We start from the raw sequence: 24,710 nt of genomic DNA on the forward strand, positions 1-24,710 counted from the left end.
TTGTCGGTTTTGTGCTAGATTCAATAAACGAACCATTAAACGTCGGTTTCATTTTGCCTTACATTATTTTGGACGAAGATTTAATTATATAATGCCGTCGGAACAACCGACGACCGGAATGTATAAAAAACGCAAAGACAAAGAAAAAGGCATCCGAGGTCCAAAACCGATGACGAAACCTCTTCTAGGCCAGTCGCCGGTTCTCAATGAGGAGCTTTCGCAGCTCCTGACACCCGCTACCTCAGAGCCACAGGCCGTAACCGACAGCCACGTGGAGACACCGAGGCCTGTGGAAACTCAAGGTATTGGGCATACGGAAACTATACCCTCAGATGGGTCCGGAGCCACTGAGCAGGCACCAGCTTCTGAGGGTGTTTTCAGACCTTCACAGCTTACAATTAAGGCTTCAGCAGCAGCAAAGGCAAAGTCAAAAACACCATTAAAGACAAGGAAACAAGTGCAGCATTCGCCAGAACAGTCATCCATGCCAAAGAAACAGATGCTTAAAATGGCCGAAGACCTTATTACTTTAATCAGGGGCTTCCATTCCCCTCCTGACAAAAGGCCTAGGCAAGACACAGATTATGATTCCTCTGATCAGGTTTCCATTTCCTCTGATTCTTCTGATGAGGGCTATTCTCTCCCTCCCTATAAGGACTCTGATGCTGAAGAGTCCATTCCTTCAGCCTCACCGCCTGAGGATTATTGTTTTGGGGAACCCTGCACACCATGAGGGAGCATTTCCATTGGGAGAGCCAGGATTACTCAGAATCCAAGAAAAGGCTCAGAGATTTCCTTTTATTGCCTCAGCACAGCCCCTGGCTATCCCCCCTCTGCTTGATATTGTAGATGATATTTTTTCTGAATCCAGTCTGTCTCCTGACTCTTTACCCCCTGCACCAGTAAAGCCAGACAGGTACTACAGGGTCCCTGACTCTCATAAATTTCTTTACAAAAACCCCGCTGCAGACCCAGAAACAATTTCTCTGGGTCCTAAAGGGGTTAAGGCTTCCACTGCCAAAAATCCTGTCCCCTCAGATAGGGATTCCAGAGCTCTGGACAGATGGGGGAAATGTTTACAGTTCTGCTACTTTAGCTGTAAGAGCTTCAAACTGTCAGTTTCACATGCTTAAATATCAGCAGTACCTCATGTCATTGTTAAAGCAGAAAATGGTTACAAATATAGAAAGTCCTGACAGTAAAGAAATGCAGGATTTATTGCATGCAGTTGAACAAGTGGGAAAGCATACTCTGCAATGTGGTTTTGATTCATTAGAGGCGTCTTGTAGAGCCGGAGTTACAGGCTCTGTTATTCAAAGACATGCTTGGTTGAAAGAACAAAGGTTACCTGACCATGTTAAAGTAAAATTATTGGATGCTCCATTACAGCATGATACTTTGTTTGGTGTTAAGGCAGAAGAGGTGTTAAAGAAAATGGAGGATAAAGCAAAGTCAATGCAAATGGTGAAAGATTTCTTACAGGTTCAACCACCTAGATTTAGCAGAAACTGGCCTTCAAAAAATTGGTCCTTTCCAGTGTCAGACAGGCCACAAAGAGGCAGATACAGACGCCCAAGAGGCAGATCTCAGACCCAAGGCTCCTACAGACCTAAACAATGGGGTGCTTCAGCCCCCAAAGGAGGAGAAGACAAATCACAACCTTATAGGAAGCAGTCACAATGACTTCCCGCTGCAAATGCCAAGCTCTTACCAGTTGACAGCACCCCCTAGGGGGCAAGCTAGCACTTTTCTTAAAAAATTGGTACATGATCACCCAAGACCAATGGGTACTGAATATTGTTTCTCAGGGGTACAGATTCCACTTCCACACACTTCCAAAACCATAAGTTATGCCAAACCTGCCACAAAACCAGTGGGCAGAGGCACAAAAACAGATTGTGGCTCTTATGAATATGGGAGCTATTCAAAAAGTTCTACAAGAAGAACAGGGGCAAGGATTTTACTCAAGACTTTTCTTAGTACCCAGAAAAGTCAAATCCTGGAGACCAATACTGGACCTGTCAATCCTAAATACTTTCCTGGGTGTTCCAGAATTCAAAATGTTAACACTACAACAACTTCTGCCCATGCTGGGCAAGGAGGTTTGGCTAGTAACTTTGGACCTCAAGGAGGCATATCTGCACGTCCCAGTCAGACAATCGTGCAGAACGTACCTCAGATTTATAGCAGGCTCAATGCTTTACCAATTCTCTGCACTGCCCTTTGGATTATCTACTGCGCCCAGGTTCTTCACAAAATGCCTGGCACCAGTAATTGCATTTTGCAGACAAAAAGGAATTCAAATATATCCCTACTTGGACGACTGCCTTATTCAAGCAGAGAGCAAAGACATTATTCTAAAGCACCTGGCGTTTGTAAAAAGATTGCTAATTTGCCTAGGGTACACAGTAAACGAAAATAAATCAAAACTAGTGCCCTCTCAAGAGATAATATTCCTAGGTGCAAGCTTAAATACAACTGCCCAGATGGCTTATCTCACGCCAGACAAACAAAAGCAACTGACTCATTACTTTCAAATGATGGCAACAAAGACCCAGGTCCCTGCAAGACAAATTCTGCAGGCCCTGGATTTCATGGCATCCTGCATTCTACTAATTCCATATGCAAAACTGCATATGAGGAAACTGCAGTGCTATCTAAAAAGTGTTTGGACTCAGCATTGTCACAGCCTAGAGACAGTCATAACCTTGATTCCCTGCTTACAACAGGAGTTTTGATGGTGGTCCCAGGCCTGTCACCACAACAAGGGACAGCCTTTCAACTTACCTACAGCCAGGCAGACACTAACAACGGATGCATCGGATTATGCCTGGGGAGCACATATGGCAGGAAAATGTATTCAGGGCACATGGCCCAAGGAACAAGTGCATCTTCACATCAATCAAAAAGAGATGCTAGCTGCACAGAATGCCCTGACAGCCTTCAAGGACCTTTTACATCCAGGACAACTATTAATAAAGATGGATAATATCACAGTTATGTGGTACATAAACAAGCAAGGGGGCACACATTCCTACCCCCTATGCAGACAAGCCATAACTTTGTGGTACACAGCACTGACCTACCAGGTACATCTGCAAGCACAATTCCTGCCAGGAACAAAAAATACACTGGCAGACGAACTAAGCAGAAATGTAATGGATCCTCACGAATGGAAGATAAATCCACAAGTGTTCAACATGATAATAAGGAAATGGGGACGCCCAGACATAGATCTTTTTGCATCCCCTCACAATTACCAAATACAGAAATTTTGCACAAGGACTTATCACTCTCAAGCATGGAAAGTGGATGCTCTATCATTCAGTTGGAAAGACCTGACAGTCTATGCCTTCCCTCCAATGCCTCTTCTCACCAAGGTGCTTCTAAAAGTCGGACAAGAGAGACCAAAAATGATCCTGATTGCACCAGACTGGCCACGCCAACACTGGTACCCAAAGACATATTAGAAGCTGCAACCGGCAGCTCAGTGCACACTTTCACCAAGCACTACCACTTACCTCTCTACTCCAAATCCAGAGCAGGCTTTGCCACTGCAGTTCTGCAGGGCTTGTTAGCCTCGCCAAATCCAATTTAGACCCAGCCACCCAACCTTTGCTTTGGGATTCTATCCAAGTGTAATGACTGCAACAGTGAAGCACGATGAACATAGTACAGTTGTGTACCTACCATAAATGTAGATGTTCGAGTGTATTCACTGTTGCAGTCCAAGTTACCCATCCCCCTTTTCTTTGCTGGGACCTTTCTGTACTTTTCAGCTCTATACAACCTATGTGGTGTATTTGCTTGTAGATGAAGGAAATGTTTATAGTAACATATGCATGGTTTTTGGCATATTTTTATCTTTTCAGACTTCCTATCTGGAGGCACCTGACATCTGGGGCAAGAAAAACTGAAGAAAATGGTGTCTGTTGCTACTTTTATACCCCTTGTGCACTGACGTCAGGGAAGAGGCGACAGCAACCGACGCCGGACCGAGACTTTGGAACTTGGGCCGACTGCGGGTCGCCTGCCAGCAGGATAACCCAAGTGTAATGACTGCAACAGTGAATACACTCGAACATCTACATTTATGGTAGGTACACAACTGTACTTTACGTTTAGCAGAAAGAGAGGTAGGTACAATTTCAAATAGGTTTTTAAGGCTTTCTACATTTACTATAGACAGCCCTTGGAGAATCACCTGACTTGACCTTTAGCTAATCAGAAACTACTAAATTCCAATATTCCTGCATTAGCTGAACATATTTATACTTATCACTTGCAAAAGGAAAAGTGAATAACAAACTGTTCTGGTCATTATTAGCAGTGGATTCAGGGTTAACAAGAATCTGTGTGTACTGTTTGACATGCTTTTGTTGCTCAAAAGAGGACTGTATTTAAGAAGTGTTCTTCCTTCAAGAACTTCCTGTCTAATGTCAAATAGTAAACTGTCATGGTACTCTCGTGCTTTAAATAAGGTGATCAAAAAGTTAAGTTCTTAACAAAATCGCTTAGCTACATTGAATAATCTTGACAAGTGAACCGTTTGGCCCTTGAATGTGCTTTCTTTTGAAAGATAGTCAAAATGCAAGCTTCTACATTTACTATAAAGTTTTTAAAAAGTTTTTTTTTCCAGTGAGTAGTAGAGGTGTATTCCATTTGGAAGTTTCTTAAATTCCAACCATTGATGTGGGGTCCCTTTCCATATAATAAGAATATCATCCAAAAACCTCAAGTATGCTGTGAGAAACTTAAACCAGTCAGAGGTAAAGATAAAGTTCTTTTCCCAAAAGTTCATTATAACATTCACATAAATGGGGGCAAAAGATGCCCCCATAGCAAAACCAGAAACTTGGTGAAAATATTCACATTCAAAATAAACAAAATTAGAGTTCAAAACTAAATCTAAAAACATCTCCATTGATCTAATCTGTGAATCAGAAAAAAGTGGATTATGTTTTGCCATGGTGGTTAAAAAATATTTTTTTTTATTTCAAAACATGGTATTTCTACTTATTTTTGTATTGTGTTTAAACTTGTATGTCGAGAAGGTTGTTTAAGAGTAGTGGTCACTTTAATTATTTATTAGCAGTTATTAAATTTATTGATGTATGGATCTTCTACTTCATTGGTGATTAACTGTTTAAACAGGGTGTATGCTGATGTCCTTCAAGGATGCATCTGCAGTCCTTACAAATGGGTAGTCCTGTCGTCAGGCAGCCCTTCGGTCGGCCGGATTCCAAAGTCTGGGTCTGGCTTTGGCTGGTGTCGCACTTCACCCGACGTCATCACTGCAGTTTTTCGGGTATAAAGGCATCAGCCGACGCCATTTTCCTCAGTCTTTCTTGCCGCGTGGCGCCCGAAGCAGAAGCTGTTCGCAAGTGCCGGTCGGTCAGATCCAGAGATTACTACTACCGAATACTACCAAGACTTCTAAAAAGCTAAGTACCCCGTTGGGGACTCTTTCTTGCCTCAGCCGATGTCAGAGAAAGTGAATAACTGTTTATCTTGTGGGAAACAAATACCTCATAAAGATTTCCACTCCTACTGCATACATTGTTTAGGCCCAGACCACGACGTAGCAGCTTGTCTAGCCTGTGCTTCTTTTAACTGACGGACGCTTAGACGTCGGTCGGTGTTTGCTGAGCAGTTTTTCGGCTCTGATTTTGCCTATATTATGCCGTCGGATCCTCCGACAACGCAAATTACCAAAAAACGCAAAGAAAAGGACCGACACTCGCGGTCCGCGGTTTCGGCCGAAACCGCGGTTAAGCAAACCGCGAGTGTCTCTGTTTCGGCCGAAACCGAGCAAGCGGTTCTTTCTTCAGCCGAAACCATGCCTTCTACCGAGGCCTCCTCTAACCTGGTAGAATCGGCTTCTGAAATCCAACCTTCTGTTGCGGTTTCTCAGGAATTATCAGACACTATTCCCTTGTATATTTCAACCCCTGCACGTGGAGCTGCTAGGCCTCCTGCAGCCATGTCTATTAAGGCCTTTGCCAGGGCTAAAGCAGCCAAAACTTCAAAAACGGTACCTGCCAAACCCTCCTCTCACAGGCCCAGCACCAGTTCCCATATGCTTTCTTTGGCTGAGGATCTCATTTCTTTAATTCGTGGATCCCAGCCTCACCCAGACAGGACCTCTCACCCACCTCCAGAAAAGAGGCCTAGAGCAGAGCCCCCTGAGCCAATATCCACAGATGATTCCTCTGATGACTCAGAACATACAGACCCTCCTGAGGCTCCTTATTCCCCTTACGAAGACTCTGACGCTGAAGAGTCCATTCCTTCAGCCTCTCCACCTGAGGAATTTTCCTTTGGGGAAACCTTGCATGCTATGAGGGAACAATTTCAGTGGCAGGGCCAAGATTTCTCAGACTCCAGAAAAGGCTTAGAACCTTTCTACATTTGCCACAACATAGGCCTTTAGCTATACCTCCAGTTCTTTCTGTTGTAGATGATGCATTTAATGATGCTTGCACTGCTCCTGATTCATTACCTCCGCCGCCTGCTAAGCCCGATAGGTTCTACAGGGTCCCGGACACTCATCACCATTTATACAAGGCTCCTTTTGCAGATCCAGAGACTATCTCCCAGGGTCCTAAAGCTGTAGCTACTGCATCTACTAAAACCCCTCCCTCTGAAAGGGAATCCAGGTCCTTAGAGAGATGGGGTAAAAAAGTTTACACCTCTGCTACTTTGTCAGCTAGGGCTTTGAACTGCCAATTTCATATGATTCAATATCAAGAGTTTATGCTTGACCAGTTAACTAAAAAGCTGTCCTCTGAAGAATCTTTAGATAGAAAATATGTTCAGGAAATGGTACATAACATACAGCAGGTTAGTAACCATTCTTTAAAATGTGGCTATGATGCACTGGAGGCTTCCTTTAGATCAGCCATGACTGGCACAGTTATCAGGAGACATGCATGGTTGAAAGAGCAGGCATTACCAGACCATGTCAAATCAAAGCTTTTGGATGCACCCATGGACAAAGTCAATTTATTTGGTTCCCCTGCACAGCAGGTACTAAAAAAGATGGAAGAGAAGGCGAAATCTGTACAAACAGTGAAAGATTTCTTACAGGTTCAACCTCTAAGGTTTAGCAGGAACTGGCCCTCCAAGAACTGGTCCTTTCCGGACTCCTCTAAGACACAGAGAGGCAGGAATAGGCGTTCAAGAGGCAGAAACCAATCCAGGGGTGCCTACAGAGGACGCCAGTGGCAAGGTAACAACCAGCGAACCACGGACACAGCCACCACCACTACAACAACACAATCACAGTGACTTGGCTGTGGCACCGCCTACCAGGGAACAACTGGAAGTACCCTTAGGCGGAAAGCTAACCTTATTTTCAAAGAACTGGCATTGCATCACAAGGGAAAGATGGATTTTGCAAACTATAGACCAAGGTTACAGGTTCCATTTCCATACTCTACCAGTAAAGAGAGGAATGCCAAACCTACCACCTACTCAAAGGGCAGAAGCTCTAAAGCAAATATCTCAACTATTAAGAATGAGAGCTGTGGAAAAGGTACCACCTATGGAACAAGGAAAGGGATTTTACTCCAGACTCTTCCTGGTACCAAGAAAAGAGAGAAAATGGAGGCCTATTCTCGACCTGTCCGCTTTAAACACATTCCTCATTGTTCCAAAATTCAAAATGCTGACCCTACAGCAGCTTCTTCCCATGCTGGGCAAGGAGTCTTGGCTGGTAACTCTAGATCTCAAGGAGGCATACCTGCACGTCCCCATACGACCAATTTGCAGAAGATACCTCAGATTTCTTGCAGGATCAGAGCATTATCAATTCTCAGCATTGCCCTTTGGCTTATCTACTGCGCCCAGAGTGTTCACGAAATGCCTGGCATCAGTAATTGCTCATTGCAGACTTCAGGGGATCCAAATTTATCCCTACCTGGACGACTGCCTGATACAAGCGGACAACAAAAGCAAGCTAACAGAAGACTTACAAAGAGTCATTTACCTGCTGCAAGCCCTGGGATATACAGTCAATATAAAAAAGTCAAGGCTGATTCCATCCCAAAGAATAACCTTTCTGGGTGCAGAGCTGGACACATCAAAACAAATGGCATTCCTAACTGCAGAAAAGAAAGAGCAACTACCTCTCTACTTTTTGGCATTAACAAAGCAGAACCATCTAACTGCAAGAAAAGTACTACAAGCACTAGGCTTCATGGCATCCTGCATAATTCTGGTCCCTCATGCCAGACTGCATATGAGAAAGCTACAGTGGTACCTAAAGAATTTGTGGTCCCAACACAAGCACAGCCTAGAAACCAAAATTCCAATAATCCCATGCCTGAAGCAAGAGTTCCTATGGTGGGCTCAGGCCTGTCAATCAAACACAGGATTGCCCTTCTGCAACAGTCAACCAAGCCAAACCATCACGACAGATGCCTCAGACCTCGGTTGGGGGGCACACATGCTGGGTAAGTGCATACAGGGCTTATGGGCTCAAGACCAGCTGCGCCTGCACATAAATCTAAAGGAAATGCTGGCAGTAAAATTGGCAATCCAGTCATTCAGACCATTTCTCCAAGAAGGTCAGTTGATGATAAGGACAGACAACACCACAGTTATGTGGTACATCAACAAACAGGGAGGCACACATTCATATCCTCTATGCCGGCTGGCACTGGACCTATGGGATGTGGCTCTGAGCTACAACATTCAGTTACAAGCAATTTTTGTACCGGGAAAAGAAAACATTCTGGCAGACATATTAAGCAGAACTACCACAGATGCCCACGAATGGATGCTGCATCCGGACATCTTCAAAGCCATCACAACAGAATGGGGATTACCACAAATAGACTTATTTGCATCCCCACTCAATCACCAGCTAAAGAAATTCTGCACAAGGACGTACCACCCACTTGCTTGGAAGGTGGACTCCCTATCTTTCAGTTGGAAAAACCTGACAGCATACGCATTCCCACCACTTCCTTTGATGCACAAGGTACTTCTGAAGATCAAAGAGGAACGTCCAAGGATCATTCTGATAGCTCCAGACTAGCCAAGACAACATTGGTACCCATTGCTGAGGAGCATGTCTCGGGAACAAATATGGACACTACCCCTGATCCCATTGATCCCATTACTGTTAACACAGAACAACTACAACATCCTGCATCCAAACCTGAAAACTCTGCAGCTAACTGCCTGGAACATTACATAAGAGCAACTAACCCAAATTTATCCCAAAGGGTTAAAGACATAATCCTTGAGGCTCGTAGACCTTCAACAAGAAAGAATTATGCAGCAAAATGGAAAAGATATCTCATTTGGACTACTGCAAAGGGAGAAGATGTGGCACTGGTAAACATAGCCAACATCCTGGAGTACTTGGCAGAGCTCTTCCATACAGGCCTGTCCTATTCTTCCATCAAGATACATGCATCAGCTATTTCAGCAGAATACAGCTTGGATCCTCCTGTCTTCTCTCATCCTCTGCTCAGACAGTTTCTGAGAGGAATTAAAATGTAAAACCTCCCAGGAAACCACCATTGCCAGCATGGGACTTGAACTTTGTGCTAGAAAAATTGACACTTCCCCCTTTCGAACCAGCAGCAACAGCAGAATTACAATTCTTATCCTGGAAGACTGCTTTCCTGCTGGCAATCACCTCAGCAAGAAGGGTCTCTGAACTACAGGCATTAATGGCAGTGCAACCCTTCCTGATCTTCCATCAAGATAGATTGTCCATGAGAACAAATCCTACATTTATGCCTAAGGTGGTATCCAGAGTGTCTTTAAATCAGGCTATCCACCTACCTACATTCTTCCCCAACCCACAGAACAGGGGAGAAAGACTCTTGCATACCTTGGATGTGCATAGACAATTACGCTACTACCTGGACAGGACCAAATCCAATAGGAAAACTGACCAGCTTCTGGTAGCATATGCAACAGGAAAGGAAGGAAAACCAATTTCAAAACAGACAATCTCCAAATGGATAGGAAATTGCATTAGATTTTGTTACTCCTACCATGGAAAGAAAACTCCAGAGAACATCAGACCTCACTCCACAAGGGCTACAGCCACTACCACAGCTTTCTTACGAGGAGTGGCTACCAAGGACATTATAGAGGCTGCTACTTGGACCTCCATGCATACATTTGCCAAGCATTACAATTTACCTTTATACTCTAGATCCCGAGCAGGTTTTGCCACTGCTGTTTTGCAAGGGATCCTAACTACACCATAATCTCTCCTTTTTTCCTCCTCCCTAGTTTAGCTATGGTATTCTACCCATTTGTAAGGACTGCAGATGCATCCTTGAAGGACATAGTACAGTTTTGTACCTACCATAAATGTAGATGTCCGATAGGAATGCATCTGCAGTCAGGATTGCCCTCCCACCTTCCCCTCTGTGGTACTCCTAGGGTATTTGCCATCCTTCAGCTAGCTTGGGGGGGATCTATTATGGTGTATTTGTTTGTATATATGTACATACATGCTTCTTTTATGTGTTTGCTCTCTACTATTTGGAAACATTGGCATTTATCCAAATTTAGCCATCCTAGAGGGCACCTGGCATCTGGGGCAAGAAACACTGAGGAAAATGGCGTCGGCTGATGCCTTTATACCCGAAAAACTGCAGCGATGACGTCGGGTGAAGTGCGACACCAGCCGAAGCCAGACCCAGACTTTGGAATCCGGCCGACCGAAGGGCTGCCTGACGACAGGACTACCCATTTGTAAGGACTGCAGATGCATTCTTATCGGACATCTACATTTATGGTAGGTACAAAACTGTACTTTTGGTAGCCTCACTCACATGAAGTTCTTTATTCTTGGAACGAAAGTGCTCAGTGGGGGGTTTTTTTTTTTTTTTTGGACGTATTCAATTTTGGAATCATGGACTTGTCCGCATTGGTGTTAATTGTTTTACCTCGTGAACTAACCCAGCCATAATGTATTGATTTGTTTCAAGTTGTAACCTCAACCGGTTAAAGTTCCAAGTGTATAGAAGTTTATATAGGTAACAAAAAGAGATACTCTAAAGTAGATTGCTTCTTCATTGTTGAGATTATTCATGCATAGTAAAAGGAAACATTTTTTTTCGACTGTTGTATCTGAAAATTTATTTTTAAAAGTCCTGCAAATACACAGAACTGAAGCCCAGATGCCTACTTCTCTCCTGGCTCGGTATATCCAACCAGAAAGTGCAGACACCATTATGTGGGCAAACCTTAATTATTTAACTGATTGAATACAAAGTAATTTAACTGCCAAACTGTTAAAGTAACAGTTTGGCAGGAAATTAATTGCTTTACATTTATTGGGCAGATGTTCATCGTGTTACACTGCTGCAGTCATTACACTTGGGTTATCCTGCTGTCAGGCAGTCCCGCAGTCGGCCAGAGTTCCAAGGTCTTTCTTGCCGCGCGGTGCCCGAAGCAGAAGCAGTTCGCAAGTGCCGGTCGGCCAACTCCTGAGATTTTTGAAGTCGAATTTCAGATCCAAAGTCTTCAATAAAGCTAAGTACCCCGTTGGGGAAACTTTTTTCTTGCCTCAGACCGATGTCAGAAAAAGTTAATAATTGTATTTCTTGTGGGAAGCAAATACCTCATAAGGACTTCCACTCTTACTGTATTCCATGCCTAGGCCCTGATCACGACGTCACTAGTTGTCAGTTTTGTGCTAGATTTAACAAACGCACTATAAAAAGACATTTTGATTTTGCTTTGCACTGCTTTGGCCGAAGGTTCAATTATACTATGCCGTCGGATCAACCGACTACCGCAATACCGAAAAAACGCAAGGACAAGGATAAAGACAGGCATCTGAGGTCCAAAACCGACTACGAAACCTCTTCTAGGCCAGTCGCCGGTTCTCAGTGAGGCGCTTTCGCAGCCCCTGACACCCGCTACTTCAGAGCCACAGGCCGCCTCCGACTCCCACGTGTAGACAACTAGGCCTCTGGAAACTCAAGGTATTGGGCCTACGGAAACTAATCCCTCAGATGGGTCTGGAGCCGCTGAGCAGGCATCGGCTTCTGAGGGTGTTTTCAGACCTTCACAACTTACCATTAAAAGAGCAGCCAAGACAAAAGTACCATTAAAGGCAAAGAAACATGTACAGCATTCTCCTGGACAGTCCTCCATGCCTAAGAAACCGATACTTAAAATGGCAGAAGACCTCATTACTCTAATCAGGGGTTCCCATCCCCCTGCTGAGAAAAGGCCTAGGCAGGATACAGACTATGATTCCTCTAATCAGGTTTCCATTTCCTCTGATTCCTCTTCAGACCAGGGGTACTCTCTATCCCCCTATGAGGACTGTGATGCTGAAGAATCTATCACTTCAGCCTCTCCTCCTGAGGATTATTAATTTGGGGAAGCTTTACATACCATGAGGGAGCATTTTCATTGGGAAAGTCAAGACTACTCAGAATCCAAGAAGAGGCTCAGGGATTTCCTTTTATTGCCTCAGCACAGGCCCTTGGCTATTCCGCCTGTGCTAGATATTGTGGATGATGTGTTTTCTTAATCCACTCCTGATTCTTTGCCCCCTGCACCAGCCAAACCAGATAGATATTATAGAGTCCCAGACTCTCACAAGTTTCTTTATAAAAACCCTTTGGCTGATCCAGAAACTATTTCCCAGGGTCCAAAAGGGGTTAAGGCTTCTTTTGCAAAAAATTCAGTACCCTCTGACAGAGATTCCAGAGCTTTGGATAGATGGGGGAAGAAAGTATACACTTCTGCAACTTTAGCAGTAAGAGCTGTAAATTGCCAGTTTCACATGCTTAAGTACCAACAATATTTAATGGCTCAGTTAAAACAGAAAATGCTTGCAAGCTCAGAAGCTCCTGATTGTAAAGTAATGCAGGATTTATTGCATGCAGTTGAACAGGTGGGAAAACATGCTCTACAATGTGGTTTTGATTCTTTAGAGGCCTCCTGTAGAGCCGCAGTTACAGGTTCTGTGGTTCGAAGACATGCTTGGTTAAAAGAACAGAGTTTACCTGATCATGTTAAGGCAAAATTATTGGATGCTCCTTTACAGCATAATACCTTGTTTGGTGTTAAGGCAGAAGAAGTGTTAAAGAAAATGGAGGATAAAGCTAAATCTATGCAAACAGTCAAGGATTTCTTACAGGTACAGCCACCTCGATTTAGCAGAAATTGGCCAACAAAGAATTGGTCCTTTCCAGTGTCAGACAGGCCACAGAGAGGCAGATACAGACGCCCAAGAGGCAGATCTCAACCCCAAGGCTCAAACAGATGACGACAGTGGGGCACCTCAACCCCAAAAGGAGGTGAGGACAAGTCTCAACCTTACAGGAAACAGTCACAATGACTTTCCCCTTCGTACGCCAAGCATTTCCCTTTTGGAAGCCCCCTTAGGGGGAAAACTAGCACTTTTTTCTCAAAACTGGCAAACAATCACCCACGATAAATGGGTTCTGAATATAGTGTCTCAAGGTTACAGGTTCCACTTTCATACTTTACCAAGGCTAAAAGGAATGCCAGACCTGCCACAAAATCAATGGGCAGAGGCACAAAAACAAATTTCAGCCCTCATGGACATGAGAGCTATTCAAAAAGTACCACAACAGGAACAAGGACTAGGATTTTACTCAAGACTCTTCCTGGTCCCCAGAAAGGACAAGGCCTGGAGGCCCATACTAGACCTCTCAATTCTAAATACTTACCTGGATATTCCGAAATTCAAAATGTTGACATTACAGCATCTTCTACCCATGCTGGGCAAGAAGGCTTGGCTTGTTACTCTGGACCTCAAAGAGGCATACCTGCATGTCCCTATCAGACAAAATTGCAGAAGATATCTCAGATTCAAAGCTGGTACAATGCACTACCAATTCTCTGCACTGCCCTTTGGCTTATCTACTGCGCACAGGGTCTTCACAAAGTGCCTGGCACCAGTAATTGCATTTTGCAGACAAAAAGGAATTCATATATATCCATACCTGGACGACTGCCTCATGCAAGCAGAGACAGGACACTGTTCTACAGCATCTGGCGTTTGTAAAAAGGTTTCTAATTTCTCTAGGGTACACAGTAAACAATAAGAAGTCAAAACTAGTGCCCTCACACTCTAACATCTACATTTATGGTAGGTACAAAACTGTACTTTTGCTGTGTCTCACCTCCTAGCACATTTAATGAGCAGAGGAAAGTAAAGCACTGGGACTTCAGACCATTAACAGAAGAAAGAACTACTTTTCATGCATCCCTGCAAAAATGCCATCATTGTTTTCCAAATGTTCATGTCAAGATAAAGCAACAGCAAGTGTTTGGGCTTTATATTTGTAAGACTTTTAAAAAAGTAATTTTCATTTGCAAGAGGAGTAAAAAGCTTCCTTTTACTATAAGTGATTACAGCAAAGAAGGTTCAAGTTGATTTCATACATCTTTTTGGTACCTACAAAAATTTTGTTACACTTGATCTTTAATCTATCAGATCCAGTGTTGTCTTTCCCCATCTGTATTGAACATGTGGGTTATCAAATAAGACTTGAATCTGAGACTGGCCATGTTCCAAAAACTTCAGCCTCCTGAGTTCCGGCTCCTCTTCCCATAATCCCCCACTCAACTAAGATTACCTCAGATCTTGTTTCCCTGGGAGTTTATCCTTTATTGCAAATTTTTTTTGAATGTTTGGCTTATTTCCTTGTCATCTACCCTAGTTTTTGTATTTTTCTAGTTGTTGGTTTAAGATTCCTTGTAGTTAGGCAGAGTAGGTTACTAGGGTGAGGTGTGTTGAGTTTGATAGTAGGCTTTTCCGCATAGTGTGATTAAAGTGCTGTTAGTGTTTGCTGTGTCTTAGGTGTTAGGGTTCCTTTGACTTAGCAGTATGAAGAAAGGTTATAAGAAGACTGTAGCTTGTGGTCACAAGCTCCCCTTCTCAAGATGTCCATGACAGGTGTGTATATTGTCTTGAGGCTGCTCACTTCAAGTCGCCATGCATTGTGAGGGCTATGGCACTCATGCAGTTAACGAGAGAAGGGCCAGCTTGGTCCTTAAAGGGCTGTTGCTGGATAGTGACTCTTTTTCCTCTTCCAGCAAGGATGATGAGGGTGACCAGGGTCATAAGGAGGCCTCTAAAGACACCAAACTTTTTTCTCATCTGCTGGATCCAGAGGTCCCAAGACCCTTGGTAGTTTTGTCTCTGTCATTGGTTCTGATACTTCTGATCCAATCACTGTCATTGCAGACTCCAGGTAAGGCTATGTCTCCTGCTCTTAGTGTACCAAGTCCTTCTTGTTAAGGGAGCTCCCTCCAGCAGGACAATTCTCCCTTCTTCCCCATGAGAGTCCTCTCTGGAGTTGTCCCCTTCTCCTCACCAGATCTGAGCTTCTCTGGTTTGGATCTGGTCATCGGAGATATCAACCAGTAGGTGAGTCTCCAAGCCTCCATTGGTGACTTCATTGGCTGACTTGGAGCAGCTGAAGCAGTCCTTTTTACTGGCACAGATGCAGCTAGGACCGATCACTTCAGCTTCGGCTCCATTCAGCTGGTTTCTTCCCTCAGACCCTATGGATGTTCTTTGTGTTTCATTGTTGCAGTCATTACATTTGGGTAATCTGCTGGCAGGTTGCCCTCAGTCGGCCTGATTAACAAAGTCTTGGGTCCTGCGTCGGTTGCTGTCCCTTCTTCCATGATGTCAGGTTGTCAGGGGTATAAAACATGCAGCCGACGCCATTACATCAGTCTTTCTTGCCGTGCGGTGCCCAAAGCAGAAGCAGTTCGCAAGTGCCGGTTGGCCGACTCCTGAAATTTTCATTTTCGAGTTTCAGAACCGAAGTCTTCAACTTAAAGCTAAGTACCCCGTTGGGGAAACTTTTTCTTGCTCCTTACCGATGTCAATGTGTGTGTGTTTTTCGGCTTATCCCGGTTAGGGGTCGGCACAGCGGAACTCCAGTCCGCTAATTTTTGGTATTGGATTTTTATGTGCCGAGTTACCAGCCCTGACGCACAACCTTCAAGGAAGGCATGCCCATTTACGCATGCCTCCAAAGAAAGCAAATACCCTCATAAAGATTTTCATTTGTACTGTATTCCTTGCTTAGGCCCTGACCACGACGTACCTTGCTTTCGGTTTAGTGCTTTATTTAATCAGCACACCATCCGTTGTCGGTACATTTTTGCCTCAAAATATTTCGGTTCTTGGTTTAATTATCCAGAAATGACGTTGGTTAAAAACGCAAAGAAAAAGACAGAGACAGGCCGTCGAGGTCCAAAACCGCCGCTGCCGCTTCTCCTAAGTCATTCGCCAGTTCACCGGTACTCAGTGAGGCACTTTCGCAGCCCCTGATACCCGCTACTTCTGACTCGCAGGCCTCTACTGAGACCCATTCGGAGTCCGGTATGCTGCGAGATTCTTTTCCTATGGAACCCACAGATGTCTCTACCTTAGATGGGTCCGGAGCCGCTGTGCAGGCACCGGCCTCTGAGGGTGTATTCAGGCCTACAGACTTGCATATTAAACCGACTCCACCCTCTATTCTAAGGCCTAAATCTCGATCTATGTCAAAAAAACCGACGCCCAGGCCACATGTTCAGGCCCCATACCTAAAAAACAAATGATCAAAATGGCTGAAGATCTTATTACTTTAATCAGGGGTAGTCAACCCCCCCCTCCCTTCTAAGAGGCCTAGGCCTGAGCTTGACTATGATTCTTCTGATCAGGACACTGTTTCTTCTAATTCTTCTAATGACCTAGATTTGTCCATACGTACTTATGAGGATTCTGATGCAGAGGATTCTATCCCCCTCCCCCCCCCGAGAACTTTTCTTTTGGGGAAACTTTACATACCTTAAGGGAGCATTTCCATTGGGAAAGTCAGGCATTTTCTGAATCTAAAAAGAGGCTTAGGGATTTCCTCCTTGTACCTCAGCATAGGCCTTTGGCTATACCTCCTGTACTAGACATTGTTGATGTGTTTTCGGAATCCAGTATGGCCCCTGATTCTTTGCCTCCAGCTCCCAGTAAACCTGATGGATACTACTGGGTTCCTGAGTCACAAAAGTTCCTTTTCAAAAATTCTGTTGTGGATCCAGAAACCATTTCTCAGAGGGCCCAAGGGCATTAAGGCTTCTACTGCTAAAAATCCTACCCCTTCTGATAGAGATTCCAGGGCACTGGATAGATGAGGTAAAAAGGTTTTTATACTTCTGCAACCTTGGCAATCAGGGCTTTAAACTGCCAATTTCATATGATAAAATATCAACAGCATATTATGGGACTGCTGAAACAGAAAATGATGTTGATTTCTGACTGTGAGGAAAATAAAGATTTACAGGATTTATTGCATTCTGCTGTACAAGTTGGAAAACATACTTTGCAATGCGGTTTTGATTCTTTAGAGGCCTCTTGCAGGGCTGCTGTTACTGGGTCTGTGCTTAGAAGGCATGCTTGGCTTAAGGAGCAATCTCTGCCTGATCATGTTAAAGCAAAATTATTGGATGCCCCTTTAAATCAGGACCGCCTGTTTGGCAATAAGGCTGAAGAAGTTCTAAAAAAAGATGGAAGATAAAGCTAAATCTATGCAAACTGTAAAATATTTCTTACAAGTGCAACCCCCAAGATTTAGTAGGCACTGGCCTACTAAGAATTGGTCCTTACCAGCTCCTTCCAGATCCACTCAAGCCAAACCCAGACACACCAAAAGCACCAGGTTTCAGTCCCAAGGGACTCTCAAAACTAAACAATGGGGGGCCTCCACTTCCAAATCTGGAAATAACAAGACACCCCCCTATGGTAAACAGTCTCAGTGACTTTCCTTTAAAATTACCAAGCACTTACCTTTTAACCACCCCTTTGGGGGGAACGATTGCTTTTCATGCAAAAAACTGGGAACTCCTAACCCAGGACAAATGGGTTTTAAATATAGTGTCCCAGGGATACAGGTTTCATTTCCACACTTTGCCAACACCAATCGTGTGGCCAGACCTGTCCCCAAATCAGTGGGCAGAGGCTCAGAAACAAGTACTTTCCCTCTTCAGCATGGGGGCTATTCAGCTGGTACCAGAAGAGGAAAAGGGACAAGGTTTCTATTCCAGGCTTTTCCTGGTGCCCAGAAAAGACAAATCATGGTGTCCAATTCTGGATCTGTCTACTCTAAACACCTTTCTGGACATTCCAAAATTCAAGATGCTGACTCTTCACCAGTTACTTCCTATGCTAGGCAAAGATGCCTGGTTGGCAACTCTAGATTTAAAAGAAGCTTACCTGCATATCCCAATCAGGGAATCTTGCAGAAGATACCTACGCTTCAAAGCAGGCTACTTGCATTATCAGTTCTGTGCACTGCCCTTCGGCTTGTCTACTGCGCCCAGGGTATTCACAAAGTGCCTGGCTCCAGTAATTGCATTTTGCAGGCAAAGAAATATTCAAATATATCCTTACCCGGACGATTGTCTAATTCAGGCAGAAAACCAGGCCATAGTTATAAATCATCTGGCATTTGTAAAAAGGGTTCTAACTTGTCTAGGGTACACCATAAATGAAAAGGAATCACAACTGGTACCCTCTCAACAGATTAAATTCCTGGGTGCAGGCTTGAATGCAACTGCCCAGATGGCTTTCCTGACGCCAGAAAAGCAAATTCATTTGGTTACTTATTTCAAACAAGTGGCCACAAAAACCCTGCTATCTGCAAGACAAATACTGCAAGCCTTGGGGTTGTGGCCTCTTGCATTCTTCTAATTCCATATGCAAGACTGCATATGAGGAAACTTCTGTGGTACTTAAAAGGTCTATGGAGTCAACATTGTCACAGCCTGGAAACAATGATTTCTATCATACCTTGCCTTTGCCTGGAGTTCCTATGGTGGCAGAGGCCTGCCACCAAAACAAGGGACTGCCATTCACACTACCCCCTGCCACCCAAACCCTAACTACAGGTGCATCAGACTATGCATGGGGGGGGGGGCTCACCTGGCAGGGAAGTGCATTCAGGGCAAATGGAACTCAAATCAAATGCACCTACGTATCAATCAAAAAGAAATGTTAGCTGTACAGAATGCTCTGACAGCCTTCAAGGACTACATCCACCCAGGACAGCTAATGGTAAAGACGGACAACACCACGGTTATGTGGTACATAAACAAGTAGGGGGTACACATTCCTACCCCCTCTGCAGACTAGCCATGGGCTTGCGGAACACGACCTTGAGCTACCAAGTGCAACTACAAGCTCAATTCCTGCCAGGAAATCTGAATACACTGGCAGACATTCTAAGCAGAAATCTCGTGGACCCACATGAATTGAAACTGGAACCACGAATTTTCAACATGTTGACAAGCAAATGGGGGAGCCCAGACATAGATCTATTTGCCTCCCTCCAGAACTACCAGTTGGACAAATTTTGCACAAGACTCCTCACTTAAAAGCCTGGAAAGTGGATGCTCTGTCCTTCAGCTGGAAAAACCTATCAGTCTACACCTTTCCCCCTCTGCCTCTGCTCTCCAAAGTTCTGCTAATAGTCAAACAGGACAAACCAAAAATGATTTTGATTGCTCCAGACTGGTCACACCAACACTGGTACCCACTGCTGCGCAGTGTGTCACAAACATCTCCATGCCACCTGCCTCAGACACCTTCCTTACTGTCTCAGCAGGAGAACCAAATTCTGCACCCTTAGCTTCCAACATTGAACCTTGCAGCTTGGCTAATCACTTAAATTCACCCTTAGCATCCCTCAGCAAAGCTGTGATGGATGATGTCTTGGAGGCGAGAAGACCTAGTATTAGAAAATCTTATGCTGACAAATGGAAAAGATTCTGTGCCTGGAACCAATCTTTAGGGATGAGCACAGCAATACCCAATTTACCTCAGATTTTGCAATATTTAACTGAGATGCTTCACAAGGGCCTGTCTTTTTCCTCTATTAAAGTCCACACTTTACCTATTTCAGCTCACTGTAACACAGAACCATCCCTCTTTTCTCATCCCCTGCTCAGACAGTATCTCAGAGGGGCAAAGAACTTGAGACCACCCACCCAGGAGAGCTCCTACCCCTGCCTGGGGCCTTAACTTTGTTTTGGAAAAGCTCACTTTACCTCCTTTCGAGCCAGCTGCTACTGCAGACTTAAAATTTCTTCCTTGGAAAACAGCTTTCCTCTTAGCAATCACTTCAGCTAGAAGGATATCTGAATTTATAGGCCCTTATGGCAGTGGAGCCTTTCATCATCTTTCATGCGGACAGGGTATCTCTGAGGACCAATCCATCCTTCATGCCCAAGGTAGTTTCCAGTGTGACTCTTAACCTGTCCATTCTTTTGCCAACCTTCTATCCCAGTCCACAAAACAAAGAGGAACGGATTCTGCATTCCTTGGACATGCACTGACAACTTAGATTCTACTTGGACAGAAGTAAATTTCGAAGAAAATCTGAACAATTGCTAGTGGCATTTGCTGCTGGGGCAGAGGGGAAGGTTATTTCAAAACAAACCATTTCTAAATGGATAAGCCATTGCATTCATTTCTGCTATAAGCACCATGGAAAATCTATTCCCCCAGGGGATCAGATCTCATTCCACCAGGGCTGCATCTGCTTCTGCAGCCTTTCTCAGAGGTGTTCCTACCAGGGATATTTTAGAAGCTGCTACCTGGAGTTCAGTACATACTTCCACCAAGCATTACCATTTATCAATTTTTCTTTAAATCCAGAGCTGGTTTTGCCACTGCAGTTCTGCAGGGCCTTATAGCTGTTTCTAATGCTGTATAAATCCATACTCCGGTCCGCTAATGATTGGCAGTAGAGTTTTACAGTGTCGAGGTTCCAGCTCGATGCCCAACCTTCAACGAAGGCATGCCCATTCACGCATGTCTTTCAAACGCCACTCGACCGTGGAGAGGACATGCAGACTCCACACAGAAGGCACTCCAGCAAAGAATTGAACGGGAGAACCACTTGCTGTGAGGTGACAACGCTAGCGTTGCACCACCGCGGCTTATCACTAACCTGAAAAAATATATTTGAAAAACTAGGAAATGTGGTTCACGTTGCCAATGCAAGTACATTTGTGTAGATACAGAACTGCAATTGGAAGACACTAATAAAGCAAAAAATAATCCCTAGATGTGGGAAATGTAACAGCAAGTGACTAGTATACATAGCCAGATGTGTCTCTTGTCCAGCTTTTTATACTGGAAAAACTGAAAGGTGTTTGAAAAAGTGGATTTATGAACATGTCTCTGATATTCAAAAAGGGAATTTGAAAAAGTGGATATATGAACATGTCTCTGATATTCAAAAAGGGAATTTGAATGATGCTATATGTAAGCATTCCCTAAATTGTAATGACTTTAGGAAATTTATTTTTGCCATTCTAGATATTATTCCATATAATCCTAGGGGTGGAGCTTGAGAAACTAGGATTGAATATAGGGAGATCTTTTGGCAGCTAAAGGTTCATGCCAATACCCCTCCTGATTTTAATGATATGATATGATGTTATGTTGCCCCATCTCACCTTCATTCTTGCTGGTTGGGTTCGGAGCCGAAACTCTGCTCCGACTCTGCCAAATACCAAAGCACGAGAGCTTCTACTGTCTCGAGGCTAAGTCCTATCCCATGGTGCTTATCTGCTGTTGCCCAGATCTCGTTTGCCACTTGAAGCTTTGGGATTGTCTTCACTGGCTCAGGCTTGTAAAATTTTCATATTTTATACCTTAGTACTAGTAATCTTCTATATACTGTCTGTTATAACCTATTAGTTTTATAGTAATAGCCTTGTGCCACTTTTTTTCTCTTAAATTTGGTATTTTTTTCCCTTTATGGCTGTTTTTTCTTTGGGCCTTGTCTCGTCAAGAATCTGTTTTAGTTAGAGGATTCTTGTCCCTTTCTCTTCTGTTAGGAGTCACCATTTAAGTTAGAGGCGTCTCCATGGGTTGGAGGAGATAGTCATTTAACTTGGAGACTTTTCCTCCTCCCTCTCCTCTTCTCTTAAAAAAAAAAAAAACAAAAAAAAAAAAAAAGAAACCTTCCTGTCTTACTACATTTCTATTACCTTTACTGTGTTAAGTCTTATAATTTTTTGTTTACGGCTATAGTGTGTCTTCCTTACAATTAGATATGTTGAAAGAACCAACTAAGGAACATAAATCAGGATTTAAAAAGTGAGATTCCTGCACTCAAAAAATGTCCATAACTGACGGACACACTAGTTGTGTTTACTGTCTCGGACCAGTCCATCTCCAAGATTCCTGCTCCATCTGCCATAGGTTTATCTCCAGGGTCTTACAGAAGAGGAGAGGAGAAACAAGCTCATTTTAAGGGGCTTATTGAAAGTGGATGAAGGCAATCAGACTTCCAAATTGGATACTTCTAAAAAGGCTGCTTCATCAGCTCGGTGTCTGAGCTGACAAGCAGCATCAAAGTTAGTACTTCCTTGGCTCTGAAAGTTGTCGTGCCTGAAAAACATAGTTCTCCCTCATTTCCATCTGCTTCATCAGAACCATTGTGGAGCCGAAAATGGAGACGGTCACCATCCTTAGAGCCTGTTCACTCGGTGCTGCAGTCTCCTTTATTACAGACGGTGGCAGGTAGCCATAAATTGTCAAGTCATGCTTCTAGATCCTCCAGGCTACCGGACGATGATGTGGAGCGGGTAGTGAAGAGGTTGCTTCGGACCTGGGCCCTAGCAGAAATTCTCTTGAGCCCAGACCATTGGATCGTGGTGCCAGCAACGGTACACCCAATTACGCCTGTTCCTCCTCTGACTTGATTGAGTTTGGAGACAGGGAGTATGGAAGTTGTTGTGCTGGCACATAGACTCCCCTGAGTCTGTCACTTCTGATACTGACTTAGAGGATTCAGAAGGGTCCCCACTGTCACCCTCGGAGGATGTCTCTTTTTCAGACATCCTGGAGATCCTTAAGCAGATGGGTGGCTGGAAGTCCCTTTCCCCTTCTGAAGATGAGTCTGGTATACCTGGAGCCATTTGGATCTCGCCCCTCCACCTCTTGGGTCTCCAGCTTTCGACCCAGTCCTGGGTTAGGTGAGTCAAAAGATGTGGGACTCTCCAGACTCAGTGGACCCCATTCCGAGGAGGCCTAATAAATTCATTACAGCCCCAGAAGATAGGCAGTATTTAACAAAAGGGGTTCCTATAGATGCAATGGTTGTGGCAGCGGCCACAAAGAAGGAGTTAGCTGAAACTTCAGTATCTGTCCATCCACCGAACAAGGATTCTCGTACAATGGACAGATACGGGAAGCGTAAGTTCTCCTCAGCGGCCTTTACCTTGCAGTCGCTGAATTATTTATCGCATTTCATGGGACTTCAGAGGGATCTCCTAAAAGAGCTAGGAGATGCCTTGCAAGGTGCTACAGCCCAGGACTTATCTGATTAAGGTTTATTCCCAGCTTGCAACCTTAACCTCCATCTCTAACTCCTCTATGTGCCTCATATCCATAACCATAAACTGGCTATGTCGTATCAAGCCTGGCTAACTCTCTTCTAGATTGTGTAAAATCTGTTAATCAGCTACTGTTTAATTTACCCCTGGCTTTCACCAGGGTTTAACTCTAACCTGTGGAACATGTTTATAATTTTTGCTTATGTATGCTTTGTCAAAATTATACTTGTAACATGTTTTTAATGTTTTTGCTTACCTTGGAGCTTTTTTCTCCTGGCCTCCACTGAAAATGGACATGCATCCAGTCGGACTATCCCGGTCAACAAATGTAAAATAAATAAATTAAATAATAAATAAAATATCCTATTCAGCTGATGGAGCGAGCAGGGCAGCAGGCACAGGAATAGCTCTTCGTAGACATTCCAGGATGCGCCTTTGCGAGTTTGCCGAACCCTTCCGATCTTCCTTTATTGACACTCCCTTTGATGGCTCATCATTGTTCGGGTCAAAAGTGAAAGAAACTCTCACCAGGAGCCAACAAGATGGTAAGACTCTGTCTGCCGTTGGAGTCCGTTTTTCCACCCCTACCAGACCTTATCCTAAAGGATAGAAGAGCGGGGAAAATGTGGTTCTGTAAGTCCAAAGGAGCCATGTGAGAGTGTTCAATCTCGCCGTTTGTTTTTACACACGGGTTCGGAGCCGATCCTCGGCTCCGAGTCGGCTGCATAGCAAAGCTCTGCATCTAAGAGAAGCTCGAGACCAGGCTATATCCCACAATCCTCCCTGCCATTACTCAGATCTAGTTTGCCGCTGCAACAGGTCACATAGCGTTAGAGAGCTCAGACCAGAGTTTAAGAATATTGACAGATAAGATAGTATTTTTTTTTTGCTTCTTTAGTCCTAAAAGTTATAGTTTTTTGTTGTGAATAATTGTATTTTATTACAGTACTGTGTGTGTGTGTAACTATAGTTACTTTATTTCTATAGGTTTCCCTTTGGGGCCTACCTCCTTCTAACTCTCTTTTATTCTTTTTACCTCACTTCTTCAGTATGTCTGAAAAAGCTAAAAGTGGGTTCAAATGGTGCCAGTGTGTACAGAAAATGTCCATCACTGACAACCACACCTCCTGCGTCTACTGTCTTGGCCCTCTCCACTTGCAAGAGGATTGCTCCATTTGCCATTCTTTCAGTGGGAGAGTCATGACAGATAGACGCAGGAAACTTATTGATAGGGGGCTTCTTAAGCCTGCTTTTCAAGAAGCCTTGGACAAGTCGGACCAGGCTTCTAAGTCTTCAAAGGGGTCGAAGATGTCGGAGCCCATGTCATCGGCTCCGAGTACATC

The 24,710-nt window shown here is 44.1% G+C and overlaps 1 protein-coding gene across 2 annotated transcripts in view; it reads left to right on the forward strand.

Moving 5' to 3' along the window:
• Positions 1–24,710, forward strand: part of SNW1 (SNW domain containing 1) — a 1,165,034-nt gene that overhangs the window by 887,081 nt on the left and 253,243 nt on the right. The gene's annotated exons all lie outside the window — the stretch shown is intronic.

Source organism: Protopterus annectens, chromosome 6.part0, assembly GCF_019279795.1.
Source record: "Protopterus annectens isolate FY-2018-M chromosome 6.part0, PAN1.0, whole genome shotgun sequence".
NCBI lineage: Eukaryota > Metazoa > Chordata > Ceratodontiformes > Protopteridae > Protopterus > Protopterus annectens.